This window comes from Protopterus annectens, chromosome 4.part0 (genome assembly GCF_019279795.1).
Source record: "Protopterus annectens isolate FY-2018-M chromosome 4.part0, PAN1.0, whole genome shotgun sequence".
In the NCBI taxonomy this organism is placed as follows: Eukaryota; Metazoa; Chordata; order Ceratodontiformes; family Protopteridae; genus Protopterus; species Protopterus annectens.
The window spans coordinates 424,735,413-424,755,420 of record NC_056733.1 but is presented as its reverse complement, the minus strand read 5'-3'; the positions used below and the strand labels follow the sequence as shown (position 1 = coordinate 424,755,420).

General features: G+C 41.9%; 1 protein-coding gene across 1 annotated transcript in view; it reads left to right on the top strand.

The window, feature by feature from the left end:
* Window positions 1-20,008, top strand: part of ASCC2 (activating signal cointegrator 1 complex subunit 2) — a 1,163,586-nt gene that overhangs the window by 1,125,069 nt on the left and 18,509 nt on the right. The gene's annotated exons all lie outside the window — the stretch shown is intronic.

The window sequence follows — 20,008 nt, the reverse complement described above, 5'->3', positions numbered from 1 at the left end:
GCTTTGCTACATTTGTTCATTTTTTCCAGCTAAGCTTGTTAACTTTTGAATTAATTACTTAGTAGGATATTGTATGGTTTATAGCTCAGATATGTTTGCTCACGGCTGTGTTCAGCTATGTAAGAAATTGGTACTTTTCAGTTTTTTGATTTACAGCTGTTTCTAACTTTTGCTGTGCATTTCAAATGTTGGGGTCCTGCTTAATAGTTCTTTATATGGTGATTTAGAGATATAATGTTTGTAGATTTGTTTTTAGATTAGTTGTTTGAGGTAAGAACTAACCTTGCTGCGCATTTGTAGAGCATGGAACTTTATCAGTGGCATCCTAAGCTGAGTTGGAAAATATACAGCTGAATGATTGAACCTTTAATCTAAGATGGAGGGGAGGAAGCCATGCAGAGATGCAGAGCAGAAGGAATGCAGTTAGAGCAAGCAAGAGAACAAGTTTTGGGCAGGCTTCTGCTTCATTTGAGATAAATACGTTTGTTGTGTCTTTTATCTTATTAAGCTGGAATTGTTAACTTTTGAATGAATTACTTACTAAGATCTTGTTTATAGTTTTATATTTTGTTTCTTGGTTTGCTGTACAGGTGCTTACAGTTTTATATGAATGTGTGGCTTTCATTTTGTTGGTTTATAGTTTTCAGCCAGAGTGGAGGTCTTGTTGAATAGTTCATTGTGCAGTGATTTTGTACTTGCAGGTTTTGCAGATTTATTTTGCTTTGTAGTTAACATACATGTGGTAATGCAAACCATTGTGTTTAAGCCTAGTCTTTTTTTATAAGTAAGCTAGTTCTAGCATTCTTGACATGACTGCTCTGAGATAAGAACTAACCTTGCTGCGCATTTGTAGAGCATAGAGCTTTATCAGTACCATTTTTGTTCATTTTTAAACTTATTTTCTCTGAGTGTGTCTGGTATAGGAACACAAGTATGACCCATTTGTGCATTAGCCTTAAACTTGAGCCAGCTGGTGCATACATTCTCATTGTCTGTGGAATATGGTAAATTAATTACCTAGCAAGTCGACACTTGAGTGGAATTTGCTTGTTTTGCTTAATGGATAACAATGAGGTACGCTCAAATTAAATTAAGAAATACCTCCTAGTTATGCCCTAAAACAATATATCTATACAAATAAATTAAATAAAAAGGGAAAAGGTGAGGGATTCAAGAATGGAACAGCATGAAAGGAATAGGGCAGTCTGAACACAAACTGGGAGAGAATTGGAAGTGTGCTGAGTATATGGGGCAGCAGTTTGGTTTAGGGAGCACTGAGGAGGAAAGAGGGAGGGTCTGCAGGAGACCAGGAAAACTTCAGAAAAGAATGCAGTAAGAGATTTTAATCAGCTACCTAGTGAAGTAAGAAAAGGTAACATGAGACTGGAAAGTAAACAGTAGGAGGCCAATAGAAAAGATGGGGTGGTAAAAGGTAAAGTAGAGAAGTTGTGTGGAAATTGTCAAAGAGTATGGAGTGGTGGTGGTGAAGGGAGAAAGCAAGAGATGCAGCCGTGAAAGAGAGGACAAATGAGTAAATCCAGGGTGGCAGTGACTAATGAGGGAGTGACAGAGGTGTGTAGGTGTTTTTACAGGAACCAGCATAATGAGGAGAGCTGGAGGGAAATGGACAGAGACGTACACTCAGCCAGATGAGAAGAATAGAGGTGAAAGGGTTAGAACAGTGGGGCATCAGGGACACGTAGAGGGAGGATGGACAAGGCATCACATACAGTGAGGAGGGGCAATAGAACTAGAGGGGAAAGGTTGCGTATAGGATGTGAAGGAGGCAAGGGTTAGTGTGAGATGAGAGAAGAGGATTTTGGTAATTAAAGTTTAACTTACTAACATGATTAAGAGCCTTGACAAGGGGCACAAATGAAATCAGATTATAATGAATTAGATGTTGGAGCTCATTCTTTGACAAGACATGCAAGGATTTGACTGTCACTGGGGGAGGGGGAGTGGATGAAAGTTTTGGTACATGTTGGCACCAGTGGCCTGTCAGAGGATACTGCAGTGATTGTAGAAAGCAGGGACAGGAAGGTGGCAGAAACCTGCCAAGATTGTTGGCTAAAGTGTTACCTGTGCTAGTAGCCAGCATACTGAGGGAAGAGAGAGTGTGGGAGTGTAATGACTGGCTGCACAAGTGAGCAAGGAAAAAGTGTTTAGGATAGGTTGGGGGACAGGGAGACACGAACAGAAAGACCAGCTTTATGCCATGGAAAACTGCATGTTTAGCCCTTAATGACCAGTGGCATCCTGAGCTGAGTTGGAAAAGATGCAGCTGAATGATTGAACCTTTAATCTAAGATGGAGGGGAGGAAGCCATGCAGAGATGCAGAGCAGAAGGAAGGTATGAAGTAGAAAGAAGTTAAAAAAGGACATATACACATAACAGTGGATCAAACTGGAGTGACTTGATTCATAGCTAGATAGTATTACTATGCAGTGCAAGAGGTCCAGGCAAGTCCATGTAAAAGCTGCAGACAGTGATGCAGGAGGGGTAGGTGGACATTGCTGGTAGCACATAAATATGGATCAGCAAAAGGAGGAGTTGAGATAACATGGTCACTTATTGGTTGTTCAATAACAAAAGAGAAAAAAGAAAGTGTAGTATTGATCATAGAGAGGGTATCAAATGTGAGGTCAGAGAGAAGGTGGAGAAACAGCCTAGAAGGGACCAAGGAAGAGGAGGCAGAATCTAAATCTAGGTTCAATGACCTGGTGGTTAAACTAAAGGGGGGGGTACTGGTGGGTTAATATATAGTGTATGAGTCTCAAGTCACATCGGGAGAGGAGGATGAGAGAGGATAAATGAGTCGAGGGTAGGAGAAAGAGGGTTTACTGATGGGATACCCAAATCTTCCAAGAATAGACTGGGAGAGTTCAATTACCAGGGTAGAGAGTAAGCAGGAGATAATAGAAGTTTGTGACTGTGAGAGGTTCAGCCAGATGGTGAGGACTGTGCAAGAAATGATGGACTTCATGATGTGCCTTAACCAAGGTGTGAGGAGGCTAAAAAGTAGTAGGCCAAAGGAGTCAAGAGGGCGAAATATGCTTCATGAGATGTATGTTAGAAACAAGAATAGGCGTGACAAATTTGACCATGCTGAGCAAAGACAGGAGGGAGATCATGCATAACTGCAAAAAAAAAAGGAGTTCTGTAAAAATACTTTGCTCCATTCTGTACAAAGAAGAATGGGGGAGGGAGAGAGGGTGATGAGACACATTGAGGAGAACAGTGGACAGAAACCAGTATAGAGATAATCATATGATCATAGAAGTTACAGTGTATTAGATTTATTTGACTGCTGCTTCTGACCATGAAGCAATGCTGGCTGCTGTCCTTGATGTTAATGTCCTGTAGGAAGGCAAGCAGCTTTTCTAGATGGAGGAGGTTGGGAGGGCTTATACTCCCTTGGTGGAGGATAAAGCAAAGAGACCAGCTGGGCTGCTTCTTCAACTGCTTGAGAATCTGCCCACTGACCTAGATGATTCCCTGACCAAAATGTCAACAGGTCACTGTGAAGGTGCCTGAAGACTAGAAAAAAATAGGTGTACATGTACAAGGTGGGAAGTAGGTAAAACTGAAAGAGCTACAAGCTTGTTAGACTAATGGCAGGGAAAGGCTGCTGTCTGATTTTTCTAAAAAGGTGATTTTTTTTATATGTAACTTAGTTTTGAAGGGACCATACTCAGTGGCATTATTGTCTTCTAACAGCATGCTTTCAAAAACTGGCATTATTAATTCAGCATCACATTTTGATGCATTTCTTGAGTAATGTACTGATTTTAATTTTTATAGTACTACTTTTATCCTTTTGTGTTAATGACTCATCCACAAAGAAAATAAGATGTAATTCACATAAATAAGCATATACATTTGAACTCATCTGTGTGCTTCATGATACAATCTGTGACTCAAAATATTAAAGTTAATTCCTACCTCCACTTCTTGTGGGCTTACCAACTCAATCTCCCTGGCTGCTTGAAAAGGAGTGTTACCTGAATTACCAAAAGTATTACTGGAAAAGTTTGAAGAGGTGTAACCTTGTTGCAGCATTAGTCTGTTCTACTACAATGCTTCTTTGTCCAGGTTAAACTTCCTTGATCCACTGGTGGCCTTAAGACAGATTCACCCCCTTGTTCTTCTGTTCTCATCTTATCTGCATTTTTCTCATGGGAATTTGGCCAGTCCTAACCATGTCAGTATACACTTCCTATACTGGTTTTCAAAAATAAATAATATCACACAGCCCCCAAACCAACAGTTGTCTCATCTATTCATTAAAATTCATAAGTGGTTTTCTGTCCACTTTCTCATATTCATTTTCATTGTTTTAAAGTATCCAAATACATTTTACTTATTGTTTATAATGTGTAATGGCAATGTTTCCACACCAAACTATTTGTTTGACAAACTTTAACGGTGTGAATTTCTGAAGTGCACAAACATGTTTTTTTATATTAAAGTTAGATGACTGCTGCCACTGAATATGGTCCTGTAACTGCTTTCATCAGAAGTGTGTGTGTGTGTGTGTGTGTGTGCCCGCACGCGTCTGTGTCTGACACCCCTACACTGGCCCAGTAAACTGGCAACAGTGAAGGACGGCCACAATGGGAGGATGACAAGTACACACACACAGTAAAATGCAATTTCCCTTAAGAGCACGGGGAGTTCACAGTCAGTCTAGGGCTGGTTTCCACCTCTTCTCCAGATCCCCAATAAGACTCCCCACTGGCACAGCTATAGGGTTAAGATCTCAGCGAAGTGATCAAGCAAAACCTCCAGCACCCTGTTTGTCCAACCAGTGCTTCGTGTTCCTGCCCAAATAGCTGAGACACAGACACACGCAAACACACTTTGGCACAGGTTTACTAGGTATGCCCCCTTCTGCCCAGACTATAAGGTAGTTTTCACTGCCACAAACCACTACTTATCAGCTATTATAAGGCCCTTGCAAAGGGTGTCCAATCGTACTCTGTAATGTTACTATTATCCAAATGGTAAGTGTGACCAAGACTTTCAAGGCTATTTTAGGAGTGGCCTGTACAGTGTCACCAAGTACATATGCAGGTACTCAAGAGCTTAAATATGTCTCAGAAATATCAGCCACAAAGATAGGTTTAAATACATTTAATAATAAATCGTAAAAGAACAAGATAATACTCAAACAACACAGTAACTACAGAGTTCAGAATCACAGGAAGTATTTTAAACATTGCAGGACAGTCTCAAATAAATACAGAAAACATCTAAACTAATATTTACTATATTCTTATTTATATCTAAAATATACTATGCCCTGAATAACTTAGTTACAGAGCAAAATGCTGGATACAACACCTGAAGAAATGAATAATAGGACGGGACTCCGTCCAAGCTACTGAAAGAAGGCTGTGAGTGATACCTGACTCGAATAGGATGTAAAAAAATAAATTTAATGCACAAAAATGCTCGAAAAGCTCATACACTTCAATAAAATCACATAGTTCTTAAAAAAAACAGTGGTTCCTGGGACCTCTGCAGGTGATAACTGACAACACCACAGTGATGTGGTACATAAACTAGGGGGTTAGGGAGTGCTAGATCCCACCATCCATGCAGGCTGGCTGTGATAGCTTGGGAGGTAGCTTTGCAGCATTCTTTAATCATCCGAGCATTACATTCTGTCAGAGCAAAATTTATAAAATTGATAGACAAGCTGAGCAGAACTAGGACAGGCCCTCATGAATGGAAGTTGAATGGGGGATTCCAAGAATTGATCCAGTTGTGGGGAATTCCTCAAATATAGCTGTTTACCTGCTTTCAAAACAGACAGCTGAGCAGATTCTGCACCAGGGCTCCTTGTTAGCAAAACAGATGCATTTTCATCCCCATGGACTGGATTGTTTGTTTATGAATTTCCATCATTTCATCTGAAATCCAGGCTAATTCTGAAGATTTAGAAGAACTCTCCAAAGCAAGTTGTGGTCACTTCCTTTGGCACAGACAGCATTGTTTTTCTCTTTTTATGGAACTGAACAAGGGCAATTACCACAAGTTTCCTCACAGACCGGAACTACTCACACAAGACAGGGGAGTTTGATATACCCCGGTCTCAAACGAATTCAACCAGTTGCATATATGATTCAGTTTTGATACCTTGTAGGCACCTAGTTCATGAGGGAATGCAGCAAGTACTAAAGGAAGCAAGAAAGTCATATATTGGCAAGAAGAGGAGGAATTTTTAGTTTGTGCTTTACCAATAACCATTGTCTTATTAGGGATTTTGTACCACTGGTGCAGAAATATTTGTGAGTTACTATCCTCTGGCCTTGCTTATTACTCTATCAAGGTTTATCTTGCAGCCATCTCAGCAGGTGTGCCCATAGATGATGATCTCTGTTTGTGGTAAAACAGTTTCTGAAGAGAATTTTACACCCAAGACTTCCTCGTAAACAGGTTGCTCCTTTTTGGGATCTTAACTTTGTGATGGAAAAGTTAACTATGTCTCCATTTGAGCCTGCTTATCAGACTGACTTGAAGTCGATGACTTGGAAAAACTCTATTTTTCTGTGAGAAGAGTATCTGAGTTGTAAGCTGTCATAGTGGGAAAGGCCTGTCTGATTTTCCATATGGATAGGGTCAAATTAAGAACAAACCTCTCTTTTATTTCCAGTGTTGTTTTAGAGTTTACTTAGAATTAAACCCATCAATCTCCCAGTTTTCTGTCTAGATCCTAAAAAGAGAGAGAAAGGATTCTACATACTCCGTACACACAAAGGCAGCACAGGTACTATCTTGACAGAACCAAGACCGTTGGAAAAGCTGATCAGATGTTTATTTCTTATCATGAGACAGAAAAGGACACCATGTGCCTAAACAGACATTTTCCTGGTGGTTATCCTGTGTACATACTTTCACAAAACATTACTAACTGGATTCCTTTTCCAGGCCCAAAACAGGCTTTGCTAGAACCATTCTCCAGGGTCTCCTGGATCTGTATCATTCCTCTTTCCAGGTTGGATAGGCTTTATTAATCAATCCATATAGCCTAAAGGCTATTACAGCAGTGGGCATGATGAACATAGCACATTTGTGTAAGCTGTATTTGCCCATTACAGTAGATATTCAAATTCTTCACTACTGCAGTGCCCACAGCCATCCTTCATCCCCTACTATGTTATATAGTTGCAGTTGGGATTTAAAGTGTAGTTTTGCTTATACTTGAGATAGATATGTTGTTATGTTCTGCAAGTTCAAGATCGGCAGGCTCTCTCTCCCCTGAAGAAAGATTCACTCTGATTTCTGGTTTCCCTCCTTGAGGCTGGCCATTTAGTAGTCCGAGACAGATCTATATGTAGCTGGCTGGTTGTTGTATCCTGGACAGAATAAAACCCATATAGCATAAAAGCTACTGTAGCTGTGAGGAATTTGAAAATATATTACTATGGGTAAGTGCAGCTTACACAACTGTACATCCTTTATTTGAGCAGTAGTGGTACCTTGTTTCATAGGCTGAGGATACACTGAGTTAGGAATCAGTCTTTCCAATAAGTCTTGCTTATATATTGGTGTAGGTTTAGGTCCCTAGTGGGGGTATTTGTAGAACTACTGGTTTTGCAAAGAAATAGGTCAACTTGGGTTTGGACTTTCATAGCTTGAAAAGTGAGACACTGGTTGCTTCTGATCTTTAAGTATAAGGAGAGTCATGCTAATCTGTCGAGATAGTTGAAGGATTTAATGCCTTTAATTTTCTTGGGTACCTTTGGGTCCTTTCCAGATGAGCAATATACTGTGATTTAAACTTACCAGAGGGGATCACTCTATTCAATGATGGGCCTGCTAAGGGAAGAGTATAGTGGTAGAATGACTTCTTTGGCTCTTGAAGAAGTTCCCTTGGAATTTAACTGAGTCTGATAAAAGGATTTCCTCAATGTGGTGGAACCATGATGGTCAAATGAGAGAGAATTGTCCAAGTATCCAGGTCTCTCGTGACTGTATCTGTCTGAAGAAGAATATCATTCATAACATATGAGGTGGAAACAGCTCTTTTGCCAAATGCTACTATGCTGCACTTTTTGCATTTTGCTTGAGATTATTTTCAGTATAGCAGTTATCTGCATATTCTAGCCCTTTCTGAAACTGGTTAGTATCAGTGGATCAGTGCACAACAGCGCCCATCTCATCCACTGATAAACAGTTTCAGAAAGGGCTGGAGTATCAGTGGATCAGTGGATAACAGTGCCCAGCTCATCCACTGATAGGAAACTGCTTCAGAAGGAGCCAAACTATCAGTGGATGAGCAAATAATGGTGGCCAGTTTGCAGTCATCAGCAAAGTTGGTCAACGGCACTTCTGGGAAACTAGACTGGGTGTATGTGAGATAAATGCAGGACAGGAAAGGGCCCAGCTGTGAAGCTCTGTGGTACCCATCTAGTTACAATTTTTCATTCAGTGAGAGTTCCAGCAACTTTCACAACCTACGATCTGTTGGATAGCCAATTTGCAATCCAGCTTAATAACACAGGGGGGTTACATTGTTTATCTATTTTTTTTTTAAATGCCAGTGTGGGGGATAGTGTCAAAAGTCTTGGACAGGTCAAAATAATGAGCATTTACTGATTGACCACTGTCCACAGCCTTTGTAACCTTTTCAAAGAAGCTTACTAGGTTCAGGAGACAGGATCTGCCCATCACAAAACTAAATTGATTGGGGTTTAGGTCAGGTAAGTTTCCTGTCATGCCAAGATCCCAATCATTTTGGTTTTGTTATATTTATAAAACCGTTTTTCCAGGTTACACTGTATATGGGAATAGGAAGTAAGAAGAATAACTGTTAGTTGTGTGTATTTGCTTTGTAAGGGTTTTCCATGATTCCAATTACCCTGCTTTTTCTTCTGCATGAAAGTAGTTGCATGATGTTCTTCGTGTTTCACTATTGCAGTCATTACATTTGGGTAATCTGCTGGCAGGTTGCCCTCAGTCGGCCTGAATTCCAGTGTCTTGGGTCCTGTGTCGGTTGCTGTCTTCTCTTCCTTGACGTCAGGTCGTCAGGGGTATAAAACATGTAGCCGACACCATTTTCTTTAGTCTTTCTTGCCATGCGGTGCCAGAAGCAGAAGCATTTCGCAAGTGCCGGTCGGCCGACTACTAAAATATTTGAGTTTGAGTTTCAGAACCGAAGTCTTCACTAAAGCTAAGTACCCCGTTGGGGAAACTTTTTTCTTGCTTTTTACCGATGTCAGAAAAAGTTAATAATTGCATTACTTGTGGGAAGCAAATACCTCATAAGGATTTCCATTTATACTGTATTCCTTGCCTAGGCCCTGATCACAATGTGTCTGGCTGTCGGTTTTGTGCTAGATGTAACCAACGCACTATTAAGCGTTGGTATATTTTTGCATCAGAGTATTTTGAAAACAGATTTAACTACCCAGAAATGTTGTCGGATAGCAATCAGACTACGGGAGTACATAAAAAACACAAAGAAAAGGACAGAGAAAGGCAGTCGAGATCCAAAACCGACGAAGAAGCTTCTCCTAAGCCAGTCGCCGGTTCGTCAGTACTCAGTGAGGCGCCTTCGCAGCCCCTGATACCTGCTACCTTCAAGTCATAGGCCTCTACCGACACCCATGTGGAGTCTGGCATACCACAAGATACTCAAGGTATTGGACCGACGGATGTATCTCCCTCGGATGGGTCTGGAGCCACTCAGCAGGCACCGGCTTCTGAGGGTGTATTCAGACCTCAACATTTGTACATCAGACCGACGAAAGCTGCAAAACCAAAGACAAAAGCAACTTCTAAACCTAAAAAAATGATGCATGAGCCACGTGCACAGGCCGCTATGCCTAAAAAACAGATGATCATAATGGCTGAAGACCTTATTATCTTGATAAGGAGTACCCATCCCCCTCCAGATAAGAGGCCTAGGCAAGACACTGATTATGAATCTTCAGATCAGGTTTCTATTTCTTCTGATTCCTCTTCTGATCAGGAATTATCTATTCCTCCCTATGAGGATTCTGATGCTGAGGAGTCTATTCCATCTGCATCTCCTCCTGAGGATTATTCATTTGGAGAAACCTTGCATACTTTGAGGGAGCATTTTCACTGGGAGAGTCAAGACTTCTCAGAATCAAAAAAGAGGCTCAGGGATTTCCTTCTTCTCCCTCAGCACAAGCCTTTAGCCATTCCCCCTGTTTTAGACATTGTGGATGATGTGTTTTCGGAGTCAAGCTTGACCCCTGACTCCTTACCTCCGGCTCCCAGTAAGCCTGACAGATATTACAGAGTCCCCGACTCACATAAATTTTTATTTAGAAACCCTGCTGCTGATCCTGAAACTATTTCACAGGGTCCAAAGGGAGTTAAGGCCTCAACAGCAAAAAACCCTACCCCCTCTGATAGAGATTCTAGGGCACTGGACAGATGGGGAAAAAAGGTTTATACATCCGCAACCTTGGCAATCAGGGCCTTAAATTGTCAATTTCATATGCTTATGTACTAACAACATGTTATGGGATTGCTGAAACAGAAAATTATGTTGATTTCAGAATGTGAAGAAAATAAAGAATTGCAGGAATTATTGCATGCAGCTGAACAGGTTGGAAAGCATACATTGCAATGTGGTTTTGATTCTTTAGAGGCCTCCTGCAGGGCCACAGTTACTGGATCTGTGATTAGGAGGCATGCCTAGTTAAAGGAACAAAATCTGCCTGATCATGTTAAAGCTAAATTGCTAGATGCACCTTTACAGCATGATTCTCTGTTTGGTATTAAGGCAGAAGAGGTTTTAAAGAAAATGGAAGACAAAGCTAAGTCTATGCAAACTGTTAAAGATTTCTTACAAGTGCAGCCACCAAGATTCAGTAGACACTGGCCTACAAAAAATTGGTCCTTTCCTGTGTCAGACAGAGCTCAAAGGGGCAAATCCAGATGCCGTAAGGGTTCCAGGTACCAGGCTCAAGACTCATATAGGTCAAAGCAATGGGGCACATCCACCTCCAAATCTGGAGGAGATAAAGCACAAACCTACAGAAAGCAATCCCAATGACTTCCCTCTGCCTGCACCAAGCACTTATCTTTTGGCAGCACCCATAGGGGAAAAATTAGCACTTTTTGCTCAAAATTGGTAGTTTATAACCCAGGACAAGTGGGTACTAAACATCGTATCACAGGGGTACAGATTCCATTTCCACACTCTGCCAATGACAAATGGTTGGCCAGATCTGCCAAAAAATCATTGGGCAGAGGCAAAGAAACAGGTTACGTCCCTCATGGATATGAGGGCTATTCAGACAGTACCAGAACAGGAAAAAGGACAAGGTTTTTACTCAAGATTGTTCCTGGTACCCAGAAAGGACAAGGCCTGGCGACCAATACTGGATTTATCGATTTTGAACACATACCTGGACATTCCAAAATTCAAAATGCTCACTTTGCAGCAGCTTCTGCCCCATGCTGGGCAACAATGCTTGGCTGGTGACTTTAGACCTAAAAGAGGCATACCTGCATGTCCCAATAAGACAGTCGTGCAGAAGATACCTCAGATTCAAGGCTGGCTTAATGCATACTCTGCACTGCCTTTTGGCTTATCTACTGTGCCCAGGGTCTTTACAATGTGCCTGGCACCAGTAATTGCATTTTGCAGACAAAGAAGTATACAAATATATCCTTACTTGGACAACTGTCTCATTCAAGCAGAGAACAAGGACACTCTTCTACGACATCTGGCATTTGTGAAAAGGCTTCTAACATGCCTAGGGTATACAATAAACGAAAAGAAATCACAACTGGTACCCTCTCAAAAGATAACATTCCTGGGTGCAAGCTTGAATACAACTGCCCAGATGGCTTACCTCATGCCAGACAATCAAAGGCAACTGACTATTTACTTCAAACTGATGGCAACAAAAACCCAGTCTTCTGCAAGACAAATTCTGCAGGCTCTATGCTTCATGGCATCCTGCATCCTACTAATTCCATATGCAGGACTGCATATGATGAAACTTCAGTGGTACCTAAAAAGTTTATGGAGTCAACATTCACACAGTCTGGAAACAATGATTCCTCTCATTCCCTGCCTGCAACAGGAGTTTCTATGGTGGACAAAGGCCTGTCACCAAAACATGGGACGGCCCTTCACTCTACCCCCTGCCAGCCAAACCTTAACAATAGATGCATCATATTATGCCTGGGGGCCCACATGGCAGGAAGATACATTCAGGGCATATGGGCACCAAATCAAATGCATCTACATATCAACCAGAAAGAGATGCTAGCTGTTCAAAATGCCCTAACAGCCTTCACGGACTTACTTCATCCAGGACATCTACTGATAAAGACGGACAACACCACAGTCATGTGGTATATAAACAAGCAAGGGGGCACACCCCCTTTGCAGATTAGCCATGGCACTGTGGGACACAGCTTTGACCTACCAAATACATCTTCAAGCTCAATTCCTGCCAGGAAAACAAAACACTCTGGCAGACTATTTAAGCAGAAACCTTATGGATCCTCACGAATGGAAACTAAATCCACAAGTCTTCAGCATAATAACAGAGAAATGGGGGAGAACCAGACATAGATCTATTTGCCTCTCCTCAAAATTATCAACTGAAAAGATTCTGCACAAGGACTTATCACAGACAAGCATGGAAAGTGGACGCCCTATCCTTCAGTTGGAAAAACCTATCAGTTTACGCCTTTCCTCCTCTGCCTCTTCTACCCAAGGTCCTCCTAAAAGTCAGACAAGAGAAGCCAAAGATGATAATTGCCCTGGACTGGACCTGCCAATACTGGTACCCAATCCTAAGGAACTTGTCTCAATACCCAGCTTGGACCTTGCCTCAAAAACCACAACTACTGTCCCAGCAAAACAGTCAGATCCTGCACAATCAAATACAGACTGTGAACTTGGCAGCATGGCTAATCCTGTAATCATACAAATGACACCTCTCAGTAAAGCTGTGATGAATGTCATTTTGGAAGCCAGAAGGCCTAGTACTAGAAAATCTTATGCTGACAAATGGAAGAGATTCCATGCTTGGAATCGAGCACAAGGAACCGATACAGCAGAACCACATATTCCTCAGATATTACAGTACTTAACTGAGATGCTTGACAAAGGCCTAGCTTTCTCATCAATCAAAATCCATGCCTCTGCCATTTCGGCTCATTACAATACAGAGCCACCAATCTTTTCTCATCCTTTACTAAAGCAGTATCTTAGAGGAGCCAAAAATTTAAGGCCTCCTAGAAGATCACCATTATCTGCATGGGACCTCAATTATGTGTTGGAAAAGCTCACCCTGCCTCCATTTGAACCAGCTGCTACCGCTGATATAATGTTCTTATCATGGAAGACAGCTCTGCTACTATCAATTACTTCAGCAAGAAGAGTTTCAGAGCTACAGGCCCTCATGGCTGTAGAGCCTTTTATCATATTTTACCCAGACAGGGTGTCTCTGAGGACAAATCCTACTTTTATGCCTAAGGTCGTTTCCAGTGTGGCTCTTAACCAAACAATTCATCTGCCAACTTTTTGTCCAAATCCGCAGAACAAAGGGGAGAGAATTCTGCATTCCTTGGACGTACACATACAGCTAAGATTCTACTTGAGCAGGACTAAAGCTCTAAGAAAAACTGAGCAATTACTAGTGTCATATGCTGCAGGATCAGAAGGAAAGGCTATTTCAAAGCAGACAGTTTCAAAGTGGATAAGCCATTGCATCAGTTTCTGCTACTTACACCATGGCACACCTGTGCCCAAGGGCATTAGGTCTCACTCCACCAGAGCTGCAGCTACTTCAGCAGCCTTTCTCAGAGGAGTACCAACCAAGGACATTCTAGAGGCTGCTACTTGGAGTTCTGTTCACACCTTTACAAAGCATTACCATTTGCCTCTCTACTCTAAGTCCAGGGCAGGCTTTGCCACTGCAGTGCTGCAGGGCCTTATAGCCTCACCTAATGCTGTTTAGCTCCAGCCTCCCAACCATAGCTTTGGGATTCTACCCAAATGTAATGACTGCAACAGTGAAACATGAAGAACATAGTACACTTACCATAAATGTAGATGTTCGAGTGTATTCACTGTTGCAGTCCAGGTTACCCTCCCGCCATCCCCCTGTCATTCTGCAGTTTATCTTTCCTTCTCTATCTTCTACCACCTATGTGGTGTATTTGCTGGTAGATGAAGGTAAAGTTTATATTGATGCATGTATATGTATAAATATATGTAATATTGCTACCTTTTTGGGGACACCTGACATCGTGGGCAAGAAAAACTAAAGAAAATGGTGTCGGCTGCATGTTTTATACCCCTGACGACCTGACATCATGGAAGAGAAGACCGCAACCGATGTAGGACCCAAGACTTTGGAATTCAGGCCGACCGAGGGCAACCTGCTAGCAGATTACCCAAATGTAATGACTGCAACAGTGAATACACTCGAACATCTACATTTATGGTAAGTGTTCACAACTGTACTTTTTTCTTATCAAGTGTATTCTTTCAGAGTGTAATACTGGCTGAATATTAGCACATAGTACTTTCCCAGTCATTAAGAGATATGTCATGTTGTTGGTTTGTGTCTAGTTGACCTTTGACTGATAAACTAAGTAGCCATGGGCAGAATCGTATTGGAGAATTTAGAGAAATTAGAAAAGCGAGAATGTAAAGCTTAGTAAAGTGATGTAGCTGTGCAGTGAAAGGGGTGGTATGCATTACAGTCATTTTACTTCTTCATTTCTAAAGGTGCTCACTGCTGTTATTGGGTAATTTACACCTTCATTTGGGAGTAAGTTTTAATAGATCATAGGAAGTTACTAGGCTAATGGCCCCAGGTCTCTTGCAAGCCTAGCCAAGTTCAACCCGTGTTCCCAAGGGTGTCTGGTTCAAGCAGACACTAAAAGCAGCACCTATTTCCCCTGTCCAAGAGGTACACTGGTGGAACCTCTAGGGTGAATTTCTGGTTACCCATCCAGTCATCCAAATTGCACTTAAATAGGGCCAACGAGGGGCTTTGTTTAACATGAGTAGGAAGCTTGTTCCAAAAGTGCGGCAACCTCTGTGAGACAAATCTCTCTCTCCAGCAAGTTCTGTTGATGCCGCATACCAGGTTAAGGTCCTTTGAGCGAGTGGCCCATGTGGCATTTGACTTGTAAATGTGCAGCATTTCCATCAAAAGTGGGTCAGAGATTGCTCTATATGCAAGACACAGGTCACCTCTGAGCAGTCTGTATGACACTTAGAGTAAAGTGACAATGATTTCAGTCTGTCCACATAAGACAGATCTTGAAGACCCTGAATTTTCTTTGTAAGGAATCTTTGTGGTCTCCAATTTCTGCAGGTGTTTGGAAAGGAACATACCAAAGGGAGCATTGTACTCTATTGTTGGCCTAATGAGGGAAGAATACAGGGGGTTATAACCACTTTTTTTTCCTGGAGGCAGTGCCCTTACCTATGAGATGAGCAATATAAAATGCCCTTCTTACCACTGTGGAGATATGATGATCAAAGTTAAGGTTACTGTCAACCTGTGTGCCCAGATCCTTCATCACTGACTGTGGGCTTAGAGTATTGCTCTTGATGTGGTAGTTTGCAGGAACTTCACACTTGCTGAAGGGGATGATAGTGCATTTTTTTGCATTAAGTTTAAGACCATGACTTTGGCACCAGTCCGTCTGCGTAAGACCTTCTTGCAGGATGTTGACATCGCTAGGGGTTTCAGTGATCACACCCAGTTTGCAATCATCTGCAAACTTTTTCAGCCACAGTCCTTTAGTTTTAGCCTGCACTTAGGAGAAGTAGATTCTGAACTGTAGGGGTCCCAGAACCGATCCCTGTGGAACACCACTGGTTACAGGTCTGCTGGAGGAGGTGGAGTCCCCTATTTTTACTGTATGAGTTCGATCAGTGAGCTAGTTTGCAGCCCACCTACAGTATATTATCATGGAACTTATAAACAAAGACATTGGCAACCTTCAAACACTGGACCCCACCCAGTTTGGGTTTGTGAAGGGCCGATCTTGTCTCCTGAATCTGATTGACTTCTTCAGATCAGTCTCCAGAGCTGTGGACGAGCGTAAGGCGGTCCACACAGCCTATTTGGACCTCGCCAAGGCCTTAGACACCATCCCCCACTCTGGAATCATAGATAAACTTACTAAGCTGGGCATAAATCCCTACATCATTCGATGGATTGCCAACTGGCTTACTGACAGAACCCAGACTGTAAAAGTAGCCGACTCCAAATCCAACTCGACAAGTGGAGTACCTCAGGGTCCAGTCCTGGGACCACTCTTGTTTGGCATCTACTTCTCTGAAGTACAGGCCGACACTAAGGGACTCCGGCTAACAAAGTTCGCAGATGACTGTAAAATGGGAGCCATTATTGAATCCCCAAACGATGTGGATATTCTACAAAAGGGCCTTACAGAAACAGATGCCTGGTGCCAGAGCCATGGGCTCAAGCTTAATGCCAAGAAATGTATAGTTATCCCCTTTGGAAAAAAACATGTACCCATGAATTACCACATAGGTGGCAGTACACTAAACATCGAAAGTGTGATGAGAGACTTGGGGACACAGGTGGACAGTGGTCTCACTTTCAATAACCACATCACCACAACAGTCAGGAAATCCTTCTATGTGGCACACCTCATCACTAAGGGCTTTTCATCCAGAAAAAAGGAGGTCATTGTCCCACTGTACTCATCCCTCATTAGACCCATTATAGAGTATAATGCCCCATTTGGTATGTACCTCACAAGACATCTGCAATAGCTGGAAAGGCCACAGAAATACCTCACTAAAAGAATCACAGGCCTAAAGCAGATGCCATATGCTGACCATCTAAAAAAACTCCAGCTATACTCTGTGGCATATCGTCTACTCAGAGGCGATCTCTGCTTAACATACAAAGCCATGTCAAACCCTGAGCTGTTGGACATGCTCCACTTAAAGAAATCCCAATCCCTCAGAGCTGCACAGTCCAGGGATCTAAACCTTGTCATCACAATGAACAAAACATGCTGGAGGGATAGGTTCCTGACCCAGAGACTCCCCATACTCTGGAATAGACTGCCCATACATGTCAAGCAGAGCGTCTTATTGGCCCTCTTCAAAAGGAACCTTGATGATTGGATGGGAGGTAGGAAATTCACCCCGGGGATCATGTCAGTTGCCCTGCTAGACAGGGGTCCAGAGAAGTAAATATTGTGGGAAGAAATAACCAGGGAATTGTTATGGCTAGGCTTGTATAGGCCCCAGGGCCGATAGCCTAGTACCAACCTATGATACCCAGCTGGGTGAGTTTATCAATGATGCCTGAGTTGGGGAATTGTGTCAAAGTCCTTGGCTAAGTCTAAGTAGGCTGTATGCACAGATTTGCCCTCGTCTAGGGCTTTGGTGACTGTCTTGAAGAAGTCAACCAAGTTTAACAGGCATAATTCCCTCCCCCCTTGTCAAAGCCAAACTGGGTGGGACTAGCATTTTGAGATTTCCTGTGTCTTTGTTAATATGGTCCATGATGATTCGTTATATGGCCTTGCATATAAGGTTGGTCAGGCTAATGGGTCTGTAGTTCCCAGGGTCTGTGTTTGCACCCGTTTTGTGCAAAGGGATGACTATAGCTGTTTTCCATTCCACTTGTATTAAGCCGGTGCTTAGGCTGTGACTGAAAAGCATGCTCAATGATGATGCCAATTCCTGTTTTAACCCATGTAGAACACAGCCCAGGATGTTGTCTGGTCCCATAGAGGCTTTGTTTTGGGCCTTGGAGATGGCCTTTAAGAACTATTCCTCAGCGATACTAGGTGGGGGACAGGTGTTTGGGATGCTTTTTGAGGTATAGGTATATGTGGCAGGGACAGGGGAGTGAAGTTTTCACTGAACCTGTTAGCAGGTTTGCCATATCCACATGTTCTATATATGTAGTGCCGTTAACTATCAGTTCAACGCAAATCTGGGCCTTACCTTTGAGGTTACGGATGTAACTGAATAATGCCTTGTGGTTATCCTTAGTTAGGGAAGCTAGTTTGGATTCGTAGTTAGCTTTGGAAGACTTCACTAGGAGTCTTATTTGCTTGTTTAAGATCCTTTAGCCTTTTCATTTTGGATCATTAGGTTGTAGCAGAGGCAATAACTATAAAAGGAAGCTACCCGAGTCAGTAGGCAGAACCAGGTAGTTTTGTCTCAGACCTGGGTTCTGTTTGAAAAAAGTTCCTGAGACCAGCCCACCTACCCAGTCAACAAAGAAGTAAGTAAAAATGTATAAATAACAGAACTATTACAGAAGTCCTTGTCTTGTTTTTTTTGTATGTTGAAGTGGTCTCCAGCAGATAACTGACTCAAATTAACTAACATGTTTTAGACTGTTAATAGTTCTTTTGTATGCTAATTACAGACTTTGGAGACTTCCTCAGAGTATAGGTTGATCAAATCCATACACTACAAAATTATCCCTACAACCTCCTTGGAAAAAATGTACAAAAAACTTTATTGCAATTTGCTTGTCATACTGTACCATTAAGACTTGCCTTACACGTTTCTTGTTTTTGTATCACAGCTGTCTCCAGTCAGCATTAATGCATTCGTATGTGTTATTGCTGTGTTAAGGACACATAATTCCTGGATGTAGACTTGCTCACCAGAGTAATTTTAGAACTTTTATCTCTCAGTAGTAAAAACAGTTCATAACTGTGTGTCCTGCAGAAAGGATTTGTTATGATGGCTGCAACAATGCTGTACCTCTCAACTGCCCATAGTTTTGGAGCATGTCCAAAATTTTGCCTCATATTTTTGGTTTATGCCACATTAAGTCTGTGGTTTTCTGGCATATCACCGAATTGCTCTCACCAAGTAAAAACACATTTGAATTTCAGACTTTATATCCATCAGAAAGTGCATGATAAAAAAATGTTATCTTAGCAACTTTCTAAGTTTATAAGAGCAATATTTAAAATCTGTCACCATTTTTGGGCTTTTACCAGATTTCAGTAAGAGGTTCAGTTGTATGCATTCTGTGGTATTTTCGTTTAATAGGTAGTATAGTTTTGATGTCCGTCCTTATTACTGTTGCAGTATTCCTTACAAACTGGATTTCCTGCTGAGGCAAAGGATATCCATACGTCTGAGCAGCATACCAGAGCCTTAGGCCCGTCTAAGTGACATATGTCAAGACATATAGCCTGTGTCCCAGGTGTAAGATAAATAAGTGACATACAAGCACCAAATCCTTAGAACGTCTTTGCTGCCAGTCCCAAATGCTGTTTTTTTAATTCAGTCTGTAAGTTCGTCACATTGTGTCAACTACTGAGCCGAAGGCAGACACAAGAAGTACCATGTTGGGGACTCTTCCTTATTTTTCTCTGTTGTCGTACATGTCATCCTAAAAGGGGAAATATAAGTGTGGGAGCCAGATTCCACATAAGGACAGACATGAATAGTGCCTTTTCTGCTTGGGCACAGACCATACCTCTCATTCTGTAAACATCAAAAATCTGGACAAAGGCCCATGGAAAGTAGGGATAACTGGCCAAAAATCGGGATGCTGTTTAACATAAACTTGCATACATAATCATGTAACCCTGCCCATTCCAGTGGAATTGTGGGATACCAACATGAAGATTGAAGTCACTAAATAATAAATAACGTCGTGGCAGACATTTGAATTTCAGGGTTCGTGTCTCTCAAAAAATATGTAATAATGCAAAACCTGTTATTCTCACAACTATCTGAATTTACAGAAGCAATATTTAAAATCTGTCTCTATTTTTGTGCCTTTGTCCCACTCACAGTCCCTGAATTGGGGCCGGGGCCTTTCTTTCCTTTTCTGACATTGTCCAGAATTCCTGTGCAAAGTTGAAAGGCATATAAGCACACATGTAAGCAATTTAGAGGACCCTCCAGTTCATTCACAGGATCCTTTGGAAATTCTAGAGGAAACTGTAGAACTAAGTGAAAAGTCAAGCTGACAGAGAGCGCATGCAGACTCCACATGGCATGCAAATAAA